We start from the raw sequence: 15747 nt of genomic DNA, 5'->3' as shown, positions 1-15747 counted from the left end.
AAATATCTAAAGCTCACAATGGTGTCACATTTATGTGAGCTTGTAGAATAGTTTTTCGCAGTCACATCACTTCTGGGTTGACAAGTGATATGATATTCTGATATCCTGAATCTGATCGATTCAGGATATTAAGTACAATCTATTTATTATATATTTGTCATAGCATTTATTTACATTTATTCATTTTAGCTATATATATCACTATATCATGTCAGATTTGTCATTCTGTCTTTAACAAGACAATTAACTGCATGTCTTTAGCACACCAAAACAACATACAGTAAATGTTTGATGTGCTAGCATCATGGCTGTGATGGCTGTCACATAGATATGTTGGTGGAATGGCGGATTGGTTGTCATTCCCTGCGTTCATAACATGAGAGTTGGACCGCTGCGCAACACAGGTCGCATCTCACAAGACCTGTCTCGTCAATACACTGCAAACATTCATGCACGTGCACGAGAGCACACACACACACACTCGCGCGCGCACACCCAGACGTGCACAGCAACATGTTGACACACTCATCTATCACAAGGGAAACCGCCACAGGCTGTGGCCTTGGCACAAAGACATTCTCTGAGCTGAGTGAAGATGCTGGGAGCCAAGATGCACTGAGTCAAAATGTTCAGAATTTCAGACGCCAGAATAGACAAGCAGGAGTGTTGATTTGAGGGGAAAGGATGTTGAAGCAACTGCAAGACAATATATGTATGTTACCTAGATAGGTTGCTTGTTTGTGACAACCTCTATTAACTCAATGGGGACTGGGGAGTGACATTTTGACTAGGGAGAGTGATAAGTGAAATACGTTTCAGATGGGGGGGGGGGGGGCAAGGGTGGGGGCGAATTATAATTATTTCTGATTACAGTCCCACACACATTCTACTGAAAATACTTGCCAAATACTGTTGCCTGCCTGCAAAATGTCAGCTTGAGTGAAGCTATTTTGGGAGAGCTACGTGTTGCTAATGAGACATTATGTGTGCTGGGTGTGGTCAAGGCAGATTGTTTACTTCTAAGGAGCTGTAAGTAGACATTATTATCATTATTTTGCATCTGCATTCACTCAAGAAACAGCTGTTGAGTTTTGAGCAGGATGTAAAGTGGCAGGGCCTGGAGTTGTTCTTGTTCACTGGGCTCACTTGGTTTTGACATGATGGCTTCTGGCACAGTTTTGTGCTGAACTCAACATCTGTGACAACCATCGGCACCACTGACCAGTCCCCCCATCTCTCTCTTTCTGTGTGTGTGTGTGTGTGTGTGTGTGTGTGTGTGTGCCTGTGTGCGTGTGTGTGTGTGTGCCTGTGTGTGTGTGTGCGTGCGTGTCTCTCTCTCTCTCACCACCTTTCATTATTTTTCTCCCTCTCTTGCTTTTTCTGACCCTTTTTTCTTTTCTCATTCTGCTACTTCGCCACAGTGCCTCCCTGCTTCCTCAGCATTGCCTAGTATTTTATTTGGGCCAAAGACCAACACAGGGGGAACAAAAGGGAGTAAAATAGAAGCCTTTGATGCCACCACTAGATCAATTTCTGCTGCCAGTACCCATCTCCATCAATGCCACATCAGCTGGTCCCAAGGTCATGGGGTCATCCTAACATCTGGCCCCTCCACCATGTTCTCTAAGGTCAGTGGGCAGCATCTGTTTATAAACCATGTCACCTTCAACCCCTCCGACAACGAAGAGAAACACAAAACAAGAATGCTTTCATTACTCCAGAGTCTTTACAAGCTGTAGGTTCAAAATAATTAACACACACTGTAAATGGTATCACCAAAAGAGACTGTTACTAAACTTGTTTCGCAGATGGTCAGGTTAGAAAGCACAATAGCTATAAGGCAAAGTGCACCGTTAAAGATATCTTGATCAAATATTATTATACGCTATCTTCTAATGTAGCATGCATTTCTTGCAATAAAAGGTCAGTCTCTTGACCATAGTAATCGCTGTAGGTATACTGTTGGCTGATCTGAGCACAAAGAAAACATGGATTTAGCCTGGTTTATATGTCAGCGCCAGGTGATTCGGTGGCGGGCACCTGTCCCTTTGTGTCTTATCCTGGTGAAGTTTGAGCAGCAGCCGGCGTTGTGATGTCAGGGGCTCTTAGGGGTCAGGACAGAAATTATTGAACAGAACGTGGCTGACAGGGGGGAGCTGGCAGTGGGAGCAAACAGATGTTGCAATCATAAAGAAATACACAACCTCTGAATTAAATATGAAGAGGTGTGGGCTGAAAGTATGCAGGATGGGGCTGAGCAGTTCTTCTCCTCTCTCAGCGAATCACTGCAACTCGCTGCGGTTCCTCTGTAACCACCGATTGGTCAGTTCTTGCACAGTTGAGAGCCAGGTGAATTATGTCAAGTTATGCTGGTTTCTTGAAAAGGCCTGAAGAGACCTGACCCCAAGGCTTAAAAAAAAAGAAACTTTCTTCAAGAAGACAGCTGTTCCTAACATATTGCAGGTGCATTATTCAAGACGTGCAAGGTCTCTGGACACTGCATGTTATGTCAAAGTGTTTTAAAGCATTTATGCCACGTCGAGTCGGCATTGAAATCTGTAAGAAAGAGAGGAACCTGACAGAATGTCTCCAGAACAAGGCTTTTTGACTGTAAGTGTTTTGTTTTCCTAGTGATTATTGTTGTTTTCCAAGTGTTTCTCACTTGCCTGGAATCACTAGGCTCTGTGAATATTTTACACAATCATGATGGCATGTTCTGACAGGATAAGGATTCGCCAGTTTAACGCCATGCCATTCGATTTGACGTGTTGTACATTTAGTTTGAGTCTGCTTCTTTTGAGGGAAGAATTATAATGTGGTATTATTTATGACTACACTAAAAAATAATGAAATGTTTCAAAATCCCTCTGCTCTACAACTGAGAAAAAATAGGGCTTGCACACAGCCTTGCATAGCACTCCAACTTAAATGGCCACTTCCACTCTGCCCTCCCTGGCGTAGCTCTTTAAACCATCAGTGCATGTCCCTGTGTGTACAGTAGATAAAATCTATAGAGTCACCCAGCGTGTGGCCTCATGCCAGTGAGGTTTTCAGGCCTAGATCTATTAGATTGACGCAGAGTCAACAGTGTTAAAGAGTCAAGGCCAGTGGGGTGATGTAAGTATTGATACACTGCCTGAAATCACGCTGTCACTGCCAGAGACACCAAAAGCCTTTGGAACAAAACAATAGGAGAATATTCCTGGCGGAGGGCTGAGGGATGCCATTAAAAAGGCAAATGTGATTAATTTTTAGTGAGAACGCCCTCGTCTCGGAGATTGTCAACGAGGTCGGGCTAAAGGGATGTGACACAGAAATTACTCTCCCTCCTGGCCCCTAATGTGACTCGTCACTCTGAGGAAATATCTGGGAGATGGGGAGACTGACAAAAATGCTCTTGTCTAATATACTAACTATTTGTCTGGGGCTCCTCATGCAACACAGGTCCAGTTCAGTGGCACTAAGCAATCTACTGCTTAAGACCACAGATCAGCTTTAATTTAAGACAAACAAATGAAAGTTTCGCTATAAATTAGTTGTGCTTGAAAAAAAGAAACAAAGATTTATTAATAATTGATCATATTCTGTCCATTACCATTATTTTATTAGAATTATTTCTTTCTCACTGCCAGTTTAGGAGTAGATGTTCTCAGTCAGCTGTCCTCAAACCTGCATTATATGGACCGATTGGACCTCCTATGGAGTGACATTATCCAGGAGAGACAGCCACACTTTAACCTGCTCAAACACAGAAGGGCCACAACAGTTCGACCACTGTCTCTGTGTCCTATTTCTGTAGCACTGCTAAAGATAGCTATTAGGTCAGAATAAAGGATATCCTCATAGAAAAAGTTTTAAAGAAAGTGAAAGATTGGTACAGAGACGGTGCACTAGAAAGTTGGACCAGTCAAACATTACAATAACTGACCTCTCCCTCCCAGCTGTGCGCTCTGTAAGGCTAACAGGCTTGCAAATACTGAGTCAATTATAACGACTATATATTGTAAACCACCAGAGATCAAGATGTTTATAATCCCCTCTGTTTTGTAATCTCGGATTAGACCTCGGGTTCATTTCTTCTCTTCTGGAAATAACTGCCCCCACCGTCTGCAAGCAGTCCAGGCGCCACCATTCTCCTATACCACAACACTTTAGTATAGGCTTTGAGCACATTCTTGGTCCCCATTACCCCAACCACCTTGAGATAAATGGACCTCTCTCCGCTCTGCCATAAGGTTTTATATCAAGCGACATGTGTTGACTATCTGACTGCAGGTTATATTGTTTCTGCGGAAATAAAACAATCACTTCTAGTGCTGTGGGATCTTTCCCCGAGTTCTCCTTCCACTGTCAGTGAGCGTGCCTGTGCTGTGTAGTGTGTATCGGGTGGCCAGCATATATAGTGTGTTTATGGGCTTAAGGGAAGAGGACAGTGGCGGGTGACAGGTTAACTCTGCTGTGTAAATTCCTGGGCCGTGTATGATGTAGCCTGTGATCGTGCGATCGTTGATTAGATCTGAGCCAGTAAATATCCTGTGATTAATCAAAAGGGCTTGTTCTGCGTGTAGCGTCCCTGTGTCACCTTCACAGCTGGGAAGCAGGGCCAGCCTTGTTTACCGCCCTCCACCACCATCTCCACTCACTGTCCCCATCCTTATTTCATCCTAGCAATGTTGCAGGGCCAAATACAAGCTGCTATAAACCCCACCATCGTGGACGTGCCTGGTGCTGTGAACCAGGACTAAGCTGGAAATTGCTGTTGAAGCAGATGTATTTTTGTATATGTTATATAAGCATGTTTTATCCTCTGCAAAATCCTGAGTGTCAGTTTAACTAAAACCCTCAGGGTGCTGTAGTTAATGTATAAAGGTTGTGTCCCCACCTCAACCCCTTCCCCTGTTTAGAAGGAGTGGTTGCAGCACTGCCTGTGTTTCTGTTGAGATGTTTGGTGAAGTTTGCTCGCTGTTTGTGGCTTAAAAGAATTATAATAATAATAGTTTACTTACAAAATAATTACTGTAGTATTCCGAAAGGAAATACATAGCCCCTGGAACAGCTTTGTTACAGGCTCATTACATCCATGAAACATGTTAAAATGAAGGGCCAACATGATAATGGGTAATTATAGTAATTAATAGACTGAACTAATTACTGTAGCCAGTAGAGATTCATTTAATCCCGCAGAGTAAGTGGTGTGTGTTTGAACTGCGCTTGTCCAACTGAAACTGAATCATGTCTAATTAACCGTCCTGCTCTGCTATACAGCACCATGCAGCATTGTCTTGAGGTGTCATCTCACATACTTCTTTCCCTGCTCAAAGCTCCATGCACTTGGAAAATTAATAAATTATAATAAACCTCCAAGTCTTAAGAATCTGCCCATTCGGTTAGATACTTTTATTTACTAAAGTAAAACTTCAAGTACTATTCAAAGTATACGCGTTGTTTTAAGTATAGTACTGTAAGTGTTATTGTTTTGTTAAAATAAGTGTTAAATAGCTCTGTGATAGTAATCATTGCTAGTGTGTGGTCAGTAACGAGGGTCTCTCTCTCTCTCTCTCTCTCTCTCCAGCAGTAAATAGAAAATGCATTTTCAGTTCGGGATACCAATTTTATCCAATTAGGATAAAGAACTCATACAGGATACAGGATAAACAGGTGAAATTGCAAGTGTTGACGCAAAGAAAATGAGCAGACACAATTGGAACTGGAACACACAAATTGAAGCTGATAAATTGGTCAACTCACCTGAACATGTATTTTCTGTTTAGTGTAGAGATGGGGAGACCCCTATTATTGAACAAACTCTATTATAGCAATGATTACCATCTGAATATATTTTTTATATCTTTATATTTTTCACTAAAATCTTTTGTTTTAACCAAAAATACAACTTACAGTACACTATCTTTTAATTTAATTAAAATGGTCATCATGCCAGTAAAATTGTTTTGCTTTTGCTTTTCTTTCCACCAAGAAAGGATTTTAGGATTCATGAAAAGTGTGCCAGTGTGTGGGGCTATTACCTGTCCTAGTCTGTACATCACTTCAGCCCCATTGTTCCACAGTCACTCATTTGGTCCCAAACCAGTTCATTTGGAAAATGCATTCGGATGCCCATGCTTGTCAACAATGCCACCGGAATGTGATCTCACTGATTGCCGCACGCTCGTTTTCATGACGAGCCCATGATTGTCATTTGAAGTCGGTGCATGGGACATGCATGTCATCTTAATAAAGACATTAAATGGCACACAGCCCCTCCACTGTAGAGCAAAGTCCGGACCTGTCTGGGAATATAGATCTCTAATTGCTTTTGTGTGGTGGTGCAGCAGAATCGTGCCTCCCAGACGTCGCCTCTGCCAAACCCTAGTGCACGTCACTGTCAATAGGCTTGAGAAATCTCTCTAACAAGCTTACGATTACATAAATCTATAGTTGGACTGAATAATGTACCAGCGAATCTCAGCAAGTTACAAGGAGGACTTTTGGTGTTTGTTTTTCCGGTGCTGGATTACATTTTAAAAAGGAGGAGATGGATAGAGACAGAGGTTTGGGAGTATGTCCAAATAGCCTAGGTTTGCTAATTTTGTCGTAGTCAATTTCAGGGCTTGGCCGTGAGAAAGGGGAGGGATGGAATGAAGTTCCTGAGTGGTTTGCGGAGGGGCGTGAGTGGCTTTGACAGGCCCAGTGAAATATGCTCCGCTATACCTTTTTCATTACAGGGAGCAGGGACCAAAAATGCAAATCTCTTGAGAGGTCATTTGGAATATGACATCTCAAACAACTGGCTTCAAGCACCAGACAAAATGTTCCATTATTGCTACATCAACGTTTTTCATATTCTAATTTCTTGGCGCTTCTACTGCAAGGTTTTTTTTAAACATACATTTTTCAATCAGGAGTTGTTTTGCCCGGAGCGTTGCTCTAAATGTCGTTGCTCCGATGGCCTCAGCGTCGTCAGTGTTTTGATGTGTCAGAACTCCTTGGCCATCAAAGCGGTAACCACATTCTGAAGCAAGTGCAGTAAGGGACTGACGGGTAGTCTGAATCCCTCTCATGGCCATCTCCGTGTGATGAATTGGCTTAATGGCAAGTAGACCAAAGAGACACACTGGAGGTGGGGGGTGGTGGCATTAAATGACATGGTTTTATAGCCTATCAGTGTAGTTATTCCCACACTGTAATTTCACTGCCTTTTTTTCTGCTCCATAAAGCGGGCGAGATGTTGTGCCTTAAGCTCGGTTAAACAAACAACTCTCCGGTATACCTGCTACTTGATGACACCATGTGTCACTACCGGATCGGCTGAGGTGACACAGCTCGCCTAAAGCTCTGTCCGTGAGAATTCACAGCCCAGTCCAGGAGCCACATGTACTGTACTGTACAGCGCACCTTTTTTTAATGCTGCCAGGTTTGTTCTCAGTTTTGTTGTATTTGCTCTCTCTGTTAGCCTGTGAAGACGCTACGGATTTGAATTTCATGAGTGGGGTGACCACTTGAAGTAGGCAGATAAGATAATGACACTCGTAAAACAGAACACCTAAAAGATCACGTCTGTGTTTGGACCAATGCATGACACTCGACAGAAGTTGTAAATGACAAGACAAGTGTGATCCATTAAGGTGCCTTTCTCCTTGAGTATTTACCAGTCTGTTTTCAACATAACTCATTATTTGTGATAAATTAACTCCCTGATTATGGTGATAAACTCATTTGTAAATGAATGGGAGGCACCTGTCAGCCAAACTCATTCTGCTGTTAATGACCATCCACTGAATACATAATGAGCTCTCTGATTTTGGGTGACTCCTTAAGTGTCTGGTTTGTATTACCTATTTTTAGCGTATTCATTCTTGGCTTATTAAAAGTCATCTTCCTTGCCATGCCACCCTCTGGATTCAGTGGGTTCTTTAAACAGGTGAAAATTCTGTGTTGTGTTTTGTCCGTATGTATATGAGAGTTGTGATCCATTCTGTTACAGTAGTGAGAGGTATTTTGAAAACTCCCTACCACTTCACATGCACTGTATTATTAAAGAACACATTGTAATGTTTGGCCTCAGCAACGTATCACAGTCAGTGATGCCTATGAGGCCTGTTTCACGTTGCCCTCAGGACCGAGGGAACAGAGGAATAGAGAGAGGCAGGAAGGAATAACTAGTTAACCGTTAAAAGATACTGCCCACCGTTACTCTGCAAAGGTCTTATCGTAACACAAGACAAGGGGGTATGTGACCTTCAGCCATTAAACAGTCCTGTTAATTGACTAATAATAAAATGTTTTTATTGTGCAAAAAAAAGGCTCTTTAGTGTAATTGAATTTTGGTCTCCTTTTTTTATTTCTCTCCTTTCGCTGAGGTTGTAAAACATGGCTGTTAATGGTAATAATCAGAAAGAGGAAAGGCTGGATTCCACTGTCGTACCTCACACACCATTTTCTTTCCACGCTCTCCTCCCTGCAAACTTTACATTTAAACCACTCATTACACTTCAGATTACAGGGCTGGAGCCTATTGGTCCTCATTAGCGCCCACTGATCCTTGGCTGGGCCCGTGTCCTAACATCTTTTAATTAGCACTCTGGAAATCTAATCAATGTAATAACTCGGATTAATCTCCTCCTTTGCTCTTATTTTTTTCTCCTCTCCTTTATTCCAGCATGTTCTTGGCTCGAAGGTTGCTACAGCGGGGGATCTGCTCTGCGCCTGCCGGGTAGGTGACACAAGCTGTGAACAGACCTTGAAATCTTCCACGGTAAGCGTTTGTCTACCAAGATACAATCTGAACCTCACTGATCACGAGCGGTCCAAGCAGAGAGATCTGGTTGGGAAAATTGCCGAATTCAAAGCATGTATAAGAAAAGATGCACAGGTGTACCCCTTCCGGTATCTATACTGACACAGATCTACCCAAATTGTTGGAAATAAATATCTATGTTGTGAATGAAAGTGAAAGTCAAACCTGTCTTGGGCACAGGACGGCCATTTTGTGTCTTGCCTGATGCACGGTTTCATTGGGTGTCACTTTGGCTACATATCAGAGTCAATGGTGGTGGTGAGCCACACAGCAGGTCTCATTACAACACATCCAGCGAAACTGCTTTGAGGCAGCAGTGAAGCCAAGACCCACATTATAAGCGTGCTTATACTAAATACGCACGCGTGTTTATTACATCACATCAAGGCATCACAGTGACACTAAATAAACTAGACGACAGCTTCAGCAATTGCTTGCAAACCCAGCTTATACTTTTGAAATGCCACTGAAGTGCATTATTTGTTTGCTGTATAACGACCAATGACCATAGCACCCGTGTCTGAAAGTAGGGAGCTTCCACGTTTGTGTCTGTAATGTGGGTGTACATTAGAGCTGTGTTCCCATGCCAGGTATCCAGGGCAGACATTTTGGCGTAGCAGTGGTGGTACAGACAAAGGCACCAGGGCGTGATGGGACACACCTGCCATACCCCGGCAGCACTGGCACACCCCTCGCTGTGGAATGATAAATGATTATACAAACACACACACATGCATAGGGATATGACACAGACATGCACCCACAGTCAAACATTCCACATCCCCTCCCCTTCCAGGTCAGGGTAACTACAGGCTATGACATTGCATCATGTGTACAGACGCAAAAACATGCTAAGATAGACAGGCGTCCTTGCTGTTGAGCTTAAATATTCAGAGCCAAACATAGGAGAAAGGGGGGAATAAGGTTGTGTTTATTAGCTGCTCCCTTGGTGTTCTCTAAATTGCCTTGTTTGCTCGGCACAAGCACACAAACAGATGCTGTCCTCTCTTCACTGGGTAATTCTCAGGGTCTCTCAGGGAATGGCCTATCATGCCACATGTACTCACGCTCAGATAACATTCATATGTGTACATATGCATGCAGACACATAGATTAAAATGTGATTACATCTTCATACATCCAGCACATAGACTTTTTTTGTGTGCGCTCATTTTATAAAAAAACATTGTGGGAAAATGTAAACATTACTACATTCATGACAAAGACCTGCCCTCTCTCTACAAGTGAAACTGTAGCAAGCCCTGTGGTCCGCCAGCCCCTCTCAGCGACACAATTTCACTCTTATTAAGAAAATCTGCATTTAGGCAGGAGCAATGCTATCAGTCGAAATTAATCTGCTTTGACTGAACCCTAATGTGACCGCAGTCATCGAGTAATTATTGTCTGGATGGCTGTGCACCAGCCTTATAACTACTATCCCCTCAACACCAACTCCCCCTCTGAGCTCCTCCCAGACGGGGCTGGTATTGGTGTGTGTGAACCTTCTCCGAATGGACTGGTTATACAGTGAGGAAGGCACACATGTCATTTAGCACATGATCAGTGAGTCCTGATTAGCCTGTCCCTGTATTATTGTGATTAACGTCCGCCCAGTGGATGGCTGTCCTGTTGTCATCAGAGATGCCATCTGAGATCGAGAAGCTCTGGGAAGGGGGCCAGTGGAAGAAGGTGGTAGTATGGCACCCACAAAAATGTGCCCAGCCTGCCGATTTCTGCTTCTCAGATACACATACTCGTGTTCGCCTGCGCGTGCGCAAACACACGCACGTGTTCTGTTTTGCTTCTAAACTATCAGTCTAACCTCTATACCCTGTCCCCACGTCTAATGTAAGGATAGTACAGTTTCTTCCTGCACCACCATATTTTGTCTGTGTCCAGTTGAATTAGGTAACTCACTAGCTCTGTCTTTGTACGTAATAGCCTAGAGTACAGCACTTCTGTTGGGCTATGCACCCCATGCCTCTATATACTGAAACCTCATTCTTATACTCACTCCACTGTTTCCCTTGTTCATTTCATTCACCACTCAACCAAACAAAGACCAAAGACAAAGTTTGACCGCAGCTGATTATAGTAACAAAGGCGGCCCCGTAGATTACGAGCGTCCGCACTGTACGTCAAATTAGATCACAGCAAGGGGTGAATGTGGCGTGCTGACCCCCGTCTCCTCTCCTCAGACAAATGGCCACTTTCACAGAGAGAGCCTGAGAAAACCGGGCCTGCAGAGTGCAGAACACACTGACTAACTCGGCGCCGTGGCACGGATCAGTGCCACGCCGTGATTAGAAGAACAAAGATGGAGACGAACGGGAGTACTGATGGGTCCAGTGTAAACACATGGGGAGTTGCAGTGTGTCACAGAGAGAAACAAAGACCCAGTCAGAACTTTTAGTGTAGAAATAAAAGCTTGATATAAAATGAAACCATATAATACACATTTGTGGTGGTATACCGTCTGCTTCACAGAAAGAGTATAGAGATGCAAAGAAGATTCATAATTTGTTTTCTTTCCTAAATATATTTTAGGAGAGTATCTGTGTCGCATTAAGCATAATACACAGCTTCAGTTTGCTCATGCTTTGTCAAATGAAATTTTCATACTTATTGTGTGTGTGTGTGTGTGTGTGTGTGTGTGTGTGTGTGTGTGTGTGTGTGTGTGTGTGTGTGTGTGTGTGTGTGTGTGTGTGTGTGTGTGTGTGTGTGTGTGTGTGTGTGTGTGTGTGTGTGTGTGTGTGTGTGTGTGTGTGTGTGTGTGTGTGTGTGTGTCATCTCACTGTAATTACTCGCCTAAACTCAGACCCCCGTCTCATGGCTCTGACGCGTCCGCCGGTGGAAAAGAGTCAGTTTTGATTACAAAGTAAACGCTACAGCGTCAGACAGGGGGGGCTACATGCTGATATGCATTCTATCAGGATGATTTATGCAAATTATGCACATTATTCCCGCAGGAATCTCTCTTCTGAAACTGCCAGGATAAATTGCCGGAAATTAGCCATAAAATTCACTGTGCAGGGAGTGTGAGGTGAAGGCCGCTGAGGAGCCAAGGACATTGGGGCTGCCGTGGTCACGCTTGGCCTGGTCTACCTCCCCCATGCTTGGCATTCATGGCTGTTAAAGACCTCTGCTCAGACAGATACACTGAAACCTCAAGTAGTGCTCATCACATCAGCTGGATCAGCCAAGCAAGCGTTACGCTAGCGCTCGTGGCTTAAGTGACATGCTTTGTGTGTACGTACGAGGACAGGTTTTCTGAAGAAGGAAGGGGAGGGTTTTCTTTATCGTATGTATCATTGTCAAATTACATTCGTTAAAATTCTTGTCGAGAAGCCGGTGGGTTTTCATTCAATAAATGGCCTTAAAAAAAAAGAATCATTCCAGGAATTGTTTTGGACGGAAATTGATTTTAATCTGCATTTTGTTTACTTGCAGAGCTGACCTTTTGTCTTGTCCATGGTTCACGCTAATCTTCAGATAAAATTATAATCCGAAACCTGCCTGACAATCTGATAATGGATAGATTGACGTTCGAGCGTCAACGTGTAAACAAGGTGCCAAGTAAACGGGCAAAACATTTCCTCTCTTCGAAAACATAACCCCTCAGTTTGTCCTCTATTATTGGTCTGGGATTTCACAGGTCACATGGTGTGTGTGTGTGTGTGTGTGTGTGTGGTGTGATGATCATTGAGTGATTCACGCTGTAATTGTGTCATCCGCATGTCTTTATTTCAATGTGGAAGCCTGAGTTAATGGGTATCAGAGGCTGGAGATGAATTCCACCTTGCCTTCGTTTTAATGGACCCCGGGCAGGTCCACACCTGCATGTTGATCAGGCTAGATGATCTTTTACGCACACACGCGCACACACACACACGCACACACACACACACACACACACACACACACACACACACACACACACACACACACGAGAGCCATAGGCAGAGTACTTCCTGAGTTTTTTTAGTTCATTGATGAGAGTTTAAAAATAAAATAACTGCTAACAAATTTTAAGATTATTTAAAAAATAGCTGCTCTACAAGCTGAGGTATATGTAGATCAGTAAAGTTAGAAATAAATCATCTAGATTTATTTTCGTGGTTAAGGGTTAGCATTAAGTATTGAGCATAGTGGTAGTGTGTGACTCTGTGTGACAGAGGACATGAGTGTAACAATGCAGTCCTGGTCTTAGATACATGATACAGGATGACCCATTGGGGTACGCTCAAACACAAACAAATGGAAAGTGCATTGGCTTTTGAGGAGGCTTGAACAATATTTTAGTTTATTGTTTGTAGTTTATAATACATTTCAAATAAGTTATAGACATATTATGTTACATTTGAGCCCTTTAACATGCAGAAATGAACCTGTACTGGTCAATTTGTGTTGTTTTTAAATAAAGACTTATTAAGACTTAACTTACTGTGCATATTGGGCTTATTGTTTCAGGAATAGAACTCTTAGACAGACAGGGGACCTAGCTGTCACACTTTTAATTTAAGAATGGAAATTAAACACTTTCAACCTGAGCATGTCATTTCAGCAATGTCCGACATTTTCAAAGAATAGCAGATCTGCAACCTGGTGTCACATCATGATGCATTGTGAGCTTGTAGATCCACTATTTTGCTATTAATTTTATGACAAAGTATATCATATTTAAGTGGTTAATCATGCCAAAACTGGAGTTTAAAGTTTATTAGATAGTGTTCATCTACTCTAACAGATAACCTCTCCACAATTATTTAAAATGTTTTTGCAGTCTTTCTAATAGTTGTGTTTGCATATGTTTCTTTCTGTGAGTGAATCAATTTGTGTTGAATTAACCTGTCTCTTGAGCCCAGCAGCTGGTTCTATCCATAAAAAAACATCACAAATTACTGTGCTCTGGCATGACTGCATGGTTGTAATCCCTGGGAATAAAAGAACATCAGATTATGGCACAAAGAGAACGCCATTGGTAAACAGGGATTAGGGGATTGGGGCTGAGTTTAATCTGTTTAATAGGGAAGCAGGCAGAATGTTGAGAGATGTTGCCCAATAATTGTATTTGGGAGGAGGATAATCACACATTGCTGGGTCATTTATTGTACCCTGTTAGAGCTTTCAGAGCTAAACACTGCGCCATATGTTTGCCTGACCTCAAGGCTGCCTCCGAAAAAAGGCAACCCATTCTCTTTACAGCGATTTTGAACCTCATTAGGCAATGACGAAACCATACAGTTGTGAAAATACAATAGGCCTCACTGAATATTATTAATATTGTGACGTGGAATTTTGCCTGAAAAGGAAAATGGTGTTTTCAGTTTCTATCCGTGTACACAATACACATTTGAAATTAAGCTATTACTATGTTTGTATCGCTTACTCTTGATAAAATTCTATTTAACCATGTCAGCAAGCACTACTGGGGGGCTACTGCAGGGCTACTGACGTGATCAATTGAGTTATCCTGATGTTCATATTACATTATTGCCTCATTATTTGTTGCATGTATTATTCTTGTGGTATTTGAATTAGCAGAGTGTAACTGAATTAGAACAGGGCTTCTCAATTGAACTCAATGGACGCTCTGTTCTATTCGCTCGCAGTATCTATTACTTTGACAAAAACAACGATAGTTTTAATTGTATGGTGATCATGCCTGCCTTGGAATAAGGCCCTGACTTAAGCCCTTGTAGTTGTAGTTGTACGATGAATAGCGAAAATAACCGCTCTACAAGCTCATAACAGGTTGCATCACAAAGCTTTGTGAACTTGTGGAATCCTTTATGTATTTATTTTTTGCATGCAAATTTTTCAAAAAAATATACATGACAGAATTCCAATTTATAGAAGACCAAGCAGTTCACCTAGGCCTCCGCTGTCACATCTTTAATTAGATGCTCCTTAGCACCACTTGGAATTGTGTGTGTGTGTGTGTGTGTGTGTGTGTGTGTGTGTGTGTGTGTGTGTGTGTGTGTGTGTGTGTGTGTGTGTGTGTGTGTGTGTGTGTGTGTGTGTGTGTGTGTGTGTGTGTGTGTGTGTGTGTGTGTGTGTGTGTGTGTGTGTGTGTGTGTGTGTGTGTGTGTGTGTGTGTCCACAGTATTTAGTTTATTTGTGTCTGTATGCCCTTACAATCTTGATTATAAAATTGACATTTTTATTGTATTGTTTCACTATAATTATTTAGTGTAGTTTCTACTAGTTTGTGGGGAAAAGTCCCCTATTGCTTTATTTAAATGTCACTGGCCTGACAAGAGTAACTTACTGCACAGGAGTTGATTTGAAGCCTCAGCAAGACATATTCCTTTATATGTTGTTTATGAACACAGCATGCTTCAATTGCCAGAGTTTTGCAGTTGCTGATACAGTATGTGGTGGACAGTTCAATTCACAGCACTTATATGAAGGCTGTATTTTGTGTTTCCATGTTTATCATTCGTGGCATACATCACATTTGTGTTATGAATAGGCACCCTGCTGGCTCTTGATATGGTAAATTGGATATTTTATGTTTTATGAAAAGGGGCACGTTTTATCTCCCACTTTTATTCATGACCCCTAGTTGTAAATGCCTTTAAGACAGATTTGTTTTTATTAGATTCATGAATAAAAATGATGTTGCTTATTATGACTGCTGGCTGTTGGTCGGTGCAGGCCATTGAGGAAAGCTTGTGTCCCTCTGTGTTGTCTTACTGTGGCTCTGCTGAGTGCTTTATCACTGCACAAATGTCCAACCCCACTGCCACTGCCAGCACTGCTATAGAGAGCCTCATGTGCATGTTTCATGTCACAAGCTTGCAAAAATGCTATTGGTTCTTCAACATATCCAAAACTGCTAACAATTTGTGAATTTGAACAGTCCACACAAAACCATGTGTAACCTAAATATTGATATTATTGAGTTGAAAGATCTCCTGCTGCCTTTGAACTGCCTTTCCTTAGAT

Source organism: Protomyctophum bolini (genome assembly GCF_963924005.1).
Source record: "Protomyctophum bolini genome assembly, chromosome: 21".
Classification (NCBI taxonomy): Eukaryota; Metazoa; Chordata; class Actinopteri; order Myctophiformes; family Myctophidae; genus Protomyctophum; species Protomyctophum bolini.
This window is presented reverse-complemented; position numbering follows the sequence as displayed.